At 44.0% G+C, this 12,065-nt stretch overlaps 1 long non-coding RNA gene across 1 annotated transcript; it reads left to right on the forward strand.

The window, feature by feature from the left end:
• Nucleotides 1–226: 226 nt before the first annotated feature.
• Nucleotides 227–5,620, forward strand: LOC144988939 (uncharacterized). Its single transcript, XR_013653038.1, has 2 exons — nt 227–4,952; nt 5,061–5,620. It is a non-coding gene; the product is annotated as an uncharacterized LOC144988939 (long non-coding RNA).
• Nucleotides 5,621–12,065: the final 6,445 nt, after the last annotated feature.

Consider the following 12,065-nt stretch of genomic DNA (forward strand, 5'->3'; position numbering starts at 1 on the left):
AACAAGAAATCGAGGAGTATGCAGTTACCAGGGTCAACATTGGTGACAAACCAGCAGGTTACATTGCTCAGTTGGCCATGAGAGAAACGGCTAACCTCCCTATGTTCAATCATTTCAAAGAAGAACGGCGTATCCTTCAAGAGGATACCTATGTAGATGATATACTTACCTCCCACAATGATCTGAGTAAGTTATACACAATCACAACAAATGTGGAAAACATTCTTAAAGCTGGCGGGTTCCACCTTAAGCCTTGGGTGATATCTGGTCAAAACAGAGGAAGAGAAATGGATGTAAAGAAGGTGCCCAAGGCAATGATTTTACCCAACCAAATGAGCGAGGATGAGAACAAAGCCCTTGGCTACGGTTATGATGTAGACAATGACACATTACACGTCATGGTAGCCATCAACTTTTCTAAAAAGAAGAAAAAGATGCGTCTTGGTCAAGATCTCTCAGAAGAACAGGTCAAGGACGGTACACCAGATCCCCTCACAAGACGAGTGCTCCTAAGCCAGATAGCAACATTGTATGATCCTGCTGGTCTGGCCGTACCAGTTAAACAAAAAGGTGCCATTTTGGTACGGCGTGCATTTCAGGAAGCTAAAACATCATCAACAGATGCAAAAGACACTTGGGATACAGCCTTGTCTTGTAACATCAGAGAAGAGGCAATCCATATTTTTAAAGAATATACTAAGTTGGCTCATGTGACATTTCCCAGGGCACTGACTCCCACTGATGCCCTGCAAGACACTTGTGCTATTACCTTTTCTGATGGAAGTGAGCAAGCTTATGGAGCTGTTATGTATTTGAGATGGATCAGTCCACAAAGACCAGTTGTGAGATTAGTAGAAGCAAAGGCAAAGTTAACCCCCTTTGACCACAAAGGAGAAGCAGTCAAGGCTGAGGTTTGTGGCGCAGTCTTTGCAGCCCGACTGAAAAAATATTTTGTACAGAACTGCAATATAAACATCAGGCGGTTTTACCACATCATCGACAGCCAGACGGTTCTCGGTGCCATTCAGAGGGAAAGCTATGGTTTCAAGACCTTTTTTGCCAACAGGATAGGAGAGATACAAGAAACAACAAATGTTGAAGATTGGTGGTGGATACAAGGACACCAAAACATTTCTGACATTCTCACTCGTGGAGCAGACTCTGACAACCTGAAAGAAGAATCAGAATGGCAAAGAGGTCCACCATTTTTGTACCTCCCAGAAGAGGAGTGGCCCTTAAAATCAGCTAGAGATGTGGCAACTGAAGCTAAAGAAGAAATTACCAAGCTACAAAAGAAAGCATATGTCACGGCTCTATTGACAAGAGCTCAAACCAAAGCAAGGCAAGATTCAAAACTCGGAAAAAGTCAGAATCAAGTTGTACAAAGGCCTCCATCAACTGCAGGACGTCTAATTGAGATGCATCGATTCAGTAGTCTCAATCGATTGGTCTGTGCAACTGCGCTGTTATGGAGGGCAGCCAAAAGATTTCTGGAACTGATACGGCCCCTGGATGGCTCAAAGTGGGAGGCTGTTACTTCTGTTGGGACCATCACTGTACAGGAAAGAAAGGATGCACTAAGAGACCTAATGTTAACTGCTCAAGATGGATACTCATTCCCCAGTTCAACAACCAATCGACTTGTGGCTTTCAGGGATAAAAATTCTGGACTACTGCTTTGTGGTGGGAGAATCCAAGCATTTGAAGAAGACAAAGTTGCTGTACCGCTCCTGCCAAATGGTGCTTGGTTATCCACCCTCATAGCAAGAGATGCTCACAAAGACGGCCATGTTGGTGTTGCTGCTACCCTTCTGAAGATGAGGAAGCAAGCATGGGTGATTAGAGGAAGAAGACTAGCTCAAAAAGCTGTTGATTCTTGTTGTACGTGCAGAAAGCTTAGAGCAAAAAGGTGCCAACAAGTGATGGGTGATTTACCTATAGAGAGGACTGGTGAAACCGCCCCTTTTGCATTCACATCCACAGACCTTTTTGGCCCCTATATGGTCAAAGATGACATCAAAAAAAGAACAACCATGAAGGTCTGGGGGGTTGTGTTCTGCTGTATGCCAAGCCGTGCAATCCATGCAGAGTTAGTAAATTCTATGTCAACGGAGAGTTTCCTAATGGCATTCCAAAGATTCACAGCGATTCGGGGGCATCCAAAGAAAATGTGGTCTGACCCAGGAACAAACTTTGTAGGTGCAAAGTCAGTCCTCGAAGAAATAAACTCCTACTTAGACAGTTTGGATAAACCAGCAATTGAGAGACTGGCAGCCAAGAATGGAACAACTTTCTTGTGGAAATTGCACCCAGCAGACTCCCCCCACCGCAACGGCGCTGCTGAAGCGGCTGTGAAGATCTTAAAACGGGCTCTGCAGTCCCTTGGAGCAGAGTCAAATTTAAGCTTCAGTGAATTCTACACAACCCTTCAGTTAGCAGCCAATTTAGCAAATGATCGCCCAATTGATGCACAAGTGCAAAGCAGAGAGGAGAACATTCTTTACATAACACCTAACTCTCTCCTTCACGGTAGATCCTTTCTGAGTAGTGATATAAGAACATTTGACTTCAACAACTACCCGTATAAAAGATTCATTGAGATGCAGAAACAAGTATCAAAGTTTTGGAGGACCTGGAGTCAGCTGGCGGGCCCCAATCTCTTCATTCGAAGTAAGTGGCACACAACTCAAAGGAATGTCGCTGTGGGAGACATTGTTTGGGTGTGTGATCAAAAAGCTTTGCGAGGACAGTTCAAGTTGGGCAGAGTTATCAAAACGAACCCAGACTCTAAAGGTGTGGTCAGAGACGTCCTTGTTAAAACAGTCCCAAGTTCTGTGACATCAAGACTAAAGCCTGACAAACACTCATCAGAGACCCTAGAAGGGTCCGGCCTTTCCACAACATTACGGAGAGATGTCAGGCGCCTAGTGATACTTCTACCAATTGAGGAACAAAAGACCCAGTCCCACCTTGCCTAAGTTGACGATCTCTTTCAGGACTTTACAGAGATCGAGTGGGAGGTGTTGCGGTAAACTCAGGGACCTGTTTGGTTTTGTTGATCTGCTCCACTGGCGCTAATCACACCAGGTGGGAACAATTGAGAGAACAAGCAAAGCAGCTGATTGTTGTCAGTGGGAGCATATAAAAGTGCTCAGAAACATTTGACCACAGAGAAAAGCAGAAGCTTTGTAATGTTCAGTAAGAAAACATCTTGCCTGTGAAGATACAGCTGGTAAGAGTCAGACATTTATTTTGGCTGTAGTAATGCATAAATTGTTTGATTGACTAGAATAATCTGTTCTTTATATTTATGCTTTGAAAATTGTATTAATTGTGATCATTGTTATGGTAATCACCAGATTTTCACTTGTGTTTGAAGGTTTTTCACCTGGTTGTTCACATGACTTCAAAAATAAAAAAAAAGAGGAAAAGAGAAACAATCTGAGTGGAATCCTGCTTCATCTTTCTGAAAAGCAAGGTAGAACCCCTTTCAAGTGCAGGGGACGCAAACAATTCTGGAGCACTTGACAGACACAGGGGCTTTATCTCCAGTGTTTACATTCTTTTTATTCCAGTAACTATTCAAGAGTTGACACAATCCCAGTGGATTCTTATGTGGAGAAAGCAGCCTCACACTGAGATGCAGCGCTGCACAGTAGGGACGTGATTACGTAATCAGCTTGAATCAGCTGATTCTGCAGCCCAGAAAGAGGCTTTGTTACGGTATACCAGGATGACCCAAATGCAGGACCAGACTCCAACGTTGAGGGAAGATCCAGAACTCTTTTAATAAAAAAACACCACATTTGGTGGTTAAAACTCCACTAAAATAACCAGGGGGGTATTCCAGAAAGCATGTTTAAACTAGCCTGACTTTAAGCCTGAACTCTGGTTGAAATCCACCTGAACTTGCTTACTCTGGGTATGGTAGTTTCAAAAGACCGGATATGAATTAGCGTAATGACGCTTGACTTGGTAACCCTGGGTTAACGCGCGGGCACAGCAAGTACATAAAGACATTCTCAATGGACCACAGATTTCCAGAGTCACCATGGAAACGCATAGAGAAAAAAAGAGAGCTCTACACTTTGGTGAGACGGCGTCTGAGATTTTAATGACGGTGTATGAAGATTATACGTCCATCAAAAATTCTGATGGATTCTGATTCTGATGGACTTCATAAAGATGACTCCTCCCAATTTGTTTTGTGCCAAATATAGAAAAACTCAAAGTACCAAAATCAATCCAGTTTGGATCAATTCTGTCTTTCAGATCTTTGGAAAAACTGAAGGAATCTCTGCATCCCAGATTTCTGCAGGTTTTCAATCTCCTCTTTGATCTGATTGAATGTGTCCATCAAGGTCTTTGAAAGCATCATTTTCTCCTCCTCCTCCTCCTTCTTGAGGGTCTCTGTGAGTGAGGAGATCTCCCCCAAAAGGGAGGACTGTTCTTGCTGCCGTTCACTGCTGCCGTTCTCCTTCCAGGTTCTTGTGGTTCTCCATCAGAGCTGGTCTCCATGGGACTGTTGCCTCCCTCTGTGGTGTCAGTCAGTCAGGAGGTGGGAGGGAGGGAGGAGTCTTTGTCCTTCTGGACATGTTCTTGGATTGGGAGCAGATCAGCTTGGAGTCCAGAGGACTCCTTCAGCTGTTGGGCTGAGAGTCTGGGAGCTTCAGCTGTCCTGCTTTTCTCTGCACTGACAGCAGCTTCCATCTCTCTCTCTCTCTCTCTCTCTCTGTCTCTCTCTCTCTGTCTCTCTCTGTCTCTCTCTCTCTCTCTCTCATGTTTCCTGCAGAGATTCCTGCAGGAGTTCCTCCTGCTCCTTCTTTCCCAGAGTTCCTGCAACCAGACGGAGTCTTTGTGCTTTGGAGCTGCTTCTCTTGGATGAAGCGCTTGGTTAGCTCACTTTGATCTCTTCCATGTGGGACTTTGTCTTGAAGCGGATCAAACTGAAGGTGGGACTCCCAAAGCAAAGGTTCTGGGATGTTTGCTTCAGCTCTGTGCTTCTGTTCTCTGGGTGCAGAGACTTGGAGCTCTCTCTCTCTCTCTCTCTCTCCATGCAGATCAGCAGCTTCTTTGGAGGCAGAGGCAGCTGTGTGGGAAGTCTCTGCAGGTCCAGAATCTTCTGATGGATCAGCAGCTGCTGCAGGTTCCTCTGGGTGGAAACACATTTCTGCCAAACAGAACATCTGTTTGTCTTTGTTTGGATGGAAAACGGAGGAAAAAAACTTCTTTGGAGAGAAATCTGCTTTGTTTCCTGTTGCTATGAGGTTGTTGAACAAATGTGGTCACTTTCACAGCTTCACTTCAAATGACTTCCAATAGACAGAAATTATACATTTTCAGTTTATTAAAATAAGTTTGTGAAACATTTTTGATGTTTTTTTCTGTAATTCTAGGTCTGATGTCTTCATACATGATGGATAAAAGAACAAAAACCAAACCAAATCAGTCAGGTCTGTAGTTTGAACTTGGATTAGAAATGAGAAGGGCGACACCTTCTGGCTGGATCCAGAACTGCATCTTGTGCTCAGAAAAGTGTTGAAAAACCTCAATTGTGTCTGTAAAATGTCTGCAGCTTTTTTGTCTGCAGACATGAATAAAGTCTGGATTTGATCCTGAATGAATCTTCATATTTCTTTGTCCTTCAGTCTTTCTTTCAGTCTCAAACACACTGGTTCATTTGATCCTAATGAGAACATGTGTGAGGCTCCAACATGGCTGCCTTCACTGCAGCTTCCTCTTCACAGCATGTGTTTGTGGATCAACACACAAACAACAACAGCTGCAGGTGAGGAAGTGTTGCTGTTGTTGCCTTTGCCTGCTTCCAGCCTACAGGCACAGTTTTCTGCTCCATATGAGCTGGAAAAGAAAATGAATGACACCAATTTTAGGATCCCAACTCCTGACAGAGAGAAGAAATGTGGAGTTTGTCACGTCAACATGCTCCAGCCTTCTTTCTCCAGAGGGGAGTCCAACTGTCCTTCTAGTGATGCTCCGGTAGTCTCAGTCTCCATGTGTTCTCGTCCCTCAGAAGATCAGATTTCAGAGGATGGGCTTGGAGAGAAAAGTGGAGTTGTGCTACTGCTTGTTTGGGAAACTCTGAAATCTGAAGCCAACTAGAGAATTTCTGCTCATATCTGTCTCCACCTGCTGGTGGTGACATCATGGTTTGATGGAGGAGAAGTTGTTGCTGTTTTCTGATCCTCCTGGGGCCTGTTTCACAAAGGAGGTTAAGTGTAAACTCTGAGTGCGTTAACCCTGAAATCAGGGAAACCCTGGGTTTTCCGTTTCAGAATGGGAGGTTTGTTAAACCAGAGAAAGCAGAGTAAGTCAAACCCGTTTCTGAAAGAGAGGTAACTTTTACTCGGAGTCAGTATCCATGGTTACTTATGCTGTGAACCTAACCTGGTCGGGAGCAGGTTTTATTCTCCAAACTCGAAGTTTCTGCCGGTCCCCTCCCCTTTTTAAAGACGAACGACATATTTTTCGCTTTAACCTTCATTGCCCACATTTCCGTCACGCAGAGACGATCTAAGTGACAAGAATGGCTTGTTCTTTTTTGGAGGACCCAATAGACGAGGAGGCTGCATTCATTCATAGAGAATTATATTTACGTCGTGCGAGGATTTTGAAACCTAGACTCGATTTCTTTTTCACTTTTAACTGCTGCCATGTTCTTTTAATTCCTGCAGGATTGCATCTACGTGAAAATGAAATCAGGGACATTGAATTAGATTAATGTAACAATTACTTTTAGGAAACACAATTTTCTAGCACTGCTTACTTTCTTAATCCCATATAAACCTATACCACTTGATCAATACAGGGGTAGTGTTGCAGTGTGTGTGTGCTGAGCGGGGTGCGATCCACGAGAGACAAGGGGAGGGGCGATTGCAGGTGCAGATGGGGGGGGGGGGACGGAGCAGAGGTGTGTGCGTGGTAATTATTGTGTGTTCGGAGGACGGAGCACTTAGTTAAATAAAGGGAAGGTGTCATTCCCGCTCTGGAGGTTGAGGGTTTCCAACGGGAAGTGAACCCCGAAGGAGAATTCCCTTCGGCCCTGAAGGAAATCTCCCCTGCGCTTCTGACCACGGTCGGAAAGACGAGAGAAAAGAAAGGAGAAGTCTTCGCGCAGCGAAAGGTTCAACAGTAGACAAAAGTTCACTTTTAAAAACACAATTGCATGTATTAATATTAAACTGACCAACGTTTGCAAGAGGGGAAAGTTAACAAAAAAGTCCTCTAAACATTACCGACGTTAAATGCATTTTCCCCCAGATTGGTTCTGTACACTATGCAGCATTTCATGCATTTACACCAGGAATAACACTTCAAAAGTACTCCTAAATATCCCCATTTTTTATTTCACACCTTACGCTATTTAGAAAGTTACTACAGTCAATATTTTATAACAATGATTTAAATGCAAACTTGCGCATTAACTTGAGCAGCTATGTTTTCCACGCTAACTGTCTCTGTTTTGCAGATGCAGCGGTGTTGCTTTTCTTCTGGAATATGTGCTCATATTCACTGTAACTCTGCAGCAGCACGTCAAGTTCAGCTGGCGAAAAATACGCAGGCCTCTTTTTTTCACGGTTGCCATGGTGACTCGTGATATCTGCGCTCCATTGATAATGGCTTCTTATAGACGCGGTGCGCACGCTCACCTCCGAATCAGTCCACTCAGAGTTGATTGATCTAACGCGGATCAGCTGCTCTGAAACTGAAAACTCAGAGTTGTTAATCTCTCGATTGACCAACTCAGAGTTCAGGTTTGACCTCAGAGTTGGTTGAACCTCCTTTGTGAAACAGGCCCCTGGTCAGGCTGGAAACAGCCTGGAGATGTTGTTCATCCATCGCAGGGTTTGGTCCAAAGCTCCAGTTCAGCCTCTCACCTCCTCCACCTTCCTCTTTGAGGGAGGCAGCAGAAGCTCCTCCTCTTCTTCAGCTGGATGATGCTGTCCTCCACCTGCAGCTGGACCTGGATGTTCTCTCAGACCATGTGGCCTCATGGATCAGAAGGTTGAGGGTTCAAGTCCCTTCATGGTTGAAGTCAGACAGAAAGTGAAGAAGAGGGAACATTCAGAGCAGTTTCTGTGCTGTTTGCTTCCTCATGAGTCCCGTCTAGATCAGGTCTGGATCCCAGTCAGAAAGGGATCAGGAAATCTGCAGATCAAACCTTCATTTACTGAAATGGAAAACATCAACTGACTTTCTACACATTCTACTTCCATTCATCAAACTCCAACAGGAAGAAGATTTACAATCAATCAAATCTGTTGATTTCCTGACAAACCTTGTTTCCTCTTCCTGTTTGAATGTTTGATTGTTTTCAAACATGAAGAGAGTTTTTTTTCCTGTTTTTAGCTTGAAATTTCTGTTGAAATGTAAAGGTTCATTCAGAATTCCCCAGTGGCCTCATGTTGGAGGAGGGGCTTCATGAGATGGGGGCGGAGCTTGAACACACACCGCTTCCTGGAAGCCAAACTCAGGCTAAGTGGAGGAAAAGTTGGGATTTGTGGTGTTTGTAAAGATCTGGAATGGTTTCCTCCCACAAAAAGGCCTTTTTCTAGTTTCCTGCAGATGAATTCTTTTCCTGCTGGGAGTTCTCATCTGGGTTTGCAGATTCTTAGTTGGAGGAAAACTTGGAGCAAATTCTTCCCAGAAAAAGGATTTTCTCTGGAGTGAATTGACATGAACAGAGTGAGTTTGGACTGAAAGCAGCAACAGGGAGGAGATGTTCATCAGAAAACAGCTTTCTGGAGGAGTTGGAAGACGTCAACAGTCACAGTGATGGTGAGGAGGAGGAGCTAAAGATGGAGGAGCAGCAGGAGGAGGTTCTTCCCTGAAGGAGAGCACAAGTCCAGCTTGTCAGTGCTTTGCTGATTGGCTAGTTGGATGTGTTCTTTGATGAGCTTTTCAATCTGACGTCTGCTTGGAGGACTGTTTTCATCCTTTTGGATGATTCCACTATTTGAACCAGACCTGGAACTAGAAGAGACTCAATGAGAACAGAAAGACAAGAAAGGATCCAAACCAAACTCTTCTTCTGTCTGACTTCAACCATGAAGGGACTTGAACCCTCAACCTTCTGATCCATGAGGCCACATGGTCTGAGAGAACATCCAGGTCCAGCTGCAGGTGGAGGACAGCATCATCCAGCCGTCACAGACTGGGGGCGGAGCCTGGAGATGACTGCTGAAGGTCAGAGGGCGGAGCTTCATCAGGATGAAGGTGCTGCTTGGATTCTGCTTTGATGTCCGTCTGTTCTCAGTCCCTTCATGGCTGCTGCTCAGAGCTGTTTCTGGATCTTTCTGGAGAATTCATGTCTTTACTGATCCAAATGTGGGATTTCTGTTTTTCTTTGGACTTTTCTTGATTTCAGGCTTTTAGCTTTTGGAACTTTCTTTGTTTCTATGCTTTAACTTCCAAACGGGTTTATCTGAGACAATCTGATTGTTTTTCATTTGACTTTCTAGGAACTTTCTGTTTCATCTTTGAGGATTTGGACTTTTGAAAGACTTTTAGCTGCAGTTTCATCCTTTGAAGCAGATGGATCTGAATCTAGAGTCAAAGATTCTAAGGAAATCCTGGATTCACAGACATTTGATTGAATTTCTGTCTGGATCAGAAACCAACAGCAGACATTTCAAGCCGTCATCTGTTCCTAATGTTCATTCCCCGCCATCATTGAAAGCTTTTGGAATAGTCCCTAAAGCCAGCCATGGGGCCACTTTGGAGCATGAACTCATCACTCGGTGTCACGGTGGCAGAGAGATGACAGATCCCAAATCTGAGGCTGAAATGATCACGTCCTACCAGCTCCACTCTGGATTTGGGACCAGAAACCTTTGAAGATGTTGGAGCATTGTTGGAGAATAGACTGACAACATTGACCTTTGACCCCTCCCTGATGTGTTCCACATCCAGCTGCAGACACACCACTACAGCTCCCATTCCACTTCTGATCCAGCAGTTAGAACCAGAGCCTGCATTTGCAGCAGGTTCCACTGATCCACACAGGGGGACGTCCTAAGGGGCGGAGTCAGCCACTGGAGAAATGGGGGTCACTCTGGGCCTTTCTGTGTTAATTCAGTTTGAATCTCATGAAGAACATTTCAAAAATCCACATTTGGATCAGGCGTCTTCATCAGAGCACAACTCATGTTTCTAGGACTGTGACTCACCAATAGATCCTCATTTCCTTTTTTTTTTTTTTTTTTTTAACTTGTCCTGTCCAACAGCTGGGCAGACAGATGAGAGCTGAGGGCCTCTTGTGTTGGACATATTTTACTTTAACAAGAGGGGTTATTAATCTTCAGACAAACCAGAGGTATGTCTGAATAAACCCCTTTCCTGCAGATCACAGACTGGTAAGTTAACAGTTTGGTCTCTCAATTCCTGCTGCAGTCACTTCATGGAGAGTAAAGATGAACATAGGATGAGGCTTAGTGAAGGTTCCTGATATGTCTGATAAGGTTCCAGAAGGACCGATCCATCTGTGATCAGATAGATGAAGGCTTGAGGATGACTACTAATCTCTGAGACAGCTGAACCCAACAGAGAAGAAGATAGTTTGACACAACTGGACACAGATGTTGGGGAATACTTGGTGGAGTTGAAGCTATTTCAACATTTCATTGTTAGGTTATTTTAATGATTTAAAAGAACTAAAATGCTTTTTTATTCAGAAACAAGCTGCAGTCTGATTGGAGGAGGTGTGAGTCTGTGATCTGCAGGAGGAGACCAGGGGCCTGTTTCAGAAAGGAGGTTAAGTGTAAACTCTGAGTTCATAAACCCTGAAATCAGGGAAACCCTGGGTTTTCCGTTTCAGAATGGGAGGTTTGTTAAACCAGAGAAAGCAGAGTAAGTCAAACCCGTTTCTGAAAGAGAGGTAACTTCTACTCGGAGTCAGTGTCCATGGTTACTTATGCTGTGAACCTAACCTGGTCGGGAGCAGGTTTTATTCTCCAAACTCTAAGTTTCTGCCGGTCCCCTCCCCTTTTTAAAGACGAAGCGGTATTTTTCGCTTTAACCTTCATTGCCCACATTTCCGTCACACAGAGACGATCTAAGTGACAAGAATGGCTTGTCCTTTTTTGGAGGACCCAATAGACGAGGAGGCTGCATTAATTTGTAGAGAATTATATTTACGTCGTGCGAGGATTTTGAGACCTCGACTCGATGTTTTGTCATTTCCCCATACGTTTTTGTTTGAGCGTTACCGTTTTTCGTTGCAGTCAATCACATATATAAAATGAAAACAACATTAGATATGTATTGCTATGTAGATGTTTCATATGTCAAATATATTTATACTTCATTTTTAGCTGCTGCCATGTTCTTTTAATTCCTGCAGGATTGCATTTACATGAAAATGAAATCAGGGACATTGAATTAGATTAATGTAACAATTACTATTAGGAAACACAATTTTCTAGCACTGCTTACTTTCTTAATCCCATATAGACCTATACCACTTGACCAATACAAGGGTAGTGTTGCAGCGTGTGTGTGCTGAGCGGGGTGCGATCCACGAGAGACAAGGGGAGGGGCGAGTGCAGGTGCAGATGGGGGGGGGGGGGGTGAGCACGGATGAGGAGGACGGAGAAGGTGTCATTCCCAGAATAACTGTTTTGGAGTCATTCTTATTCCGCTCTGGAGGTTGAGGGTTTCCAATGGGAAGTGAACCCCGAAGGAGAATTCCCTTCGGCCCTGAAGGAAATCTCCCCTGCGCTTCTGACCACGGTCGGAAAGACGAGAGAAAAGAAAGGAGAAGTCTTCGCGCAGCGAAAGGTTCAACAGTAGACAAAAGTTCACTTTTAAAAACACAATTGCATGTATTAATATTAAACGGACCAACGTTTGCTAGAGGGGAAAGTTAACAAAAAAGTCCTCTAAACATTACCGACGTTAAATGCATTTTCCCCCCAGATTGGTTCTGTACACTATGCAGCATTTCATGCATTTACACCAGGAATAACACTTCAAAAGTACACCTAAATATCGCCATTTTATATTTCACTCCTTACGCTATTTAAAAAGTTATTACAGCCAATATTTTA

Source organism: Oryzias latipes, chromosome 2 (assembly GCF_053564925.1).
Source record: "Oryzias latipes strain Hd-rR chromosome 2, Olatipes_Hd-rR_3.1".
Classification (NCBI taxonomy): Eukaryota; Metazoa; Chordata; class Actinopteri; order Beloniformes; family Adrianichthyidae; genus Oryzias; species Oryzias latipes.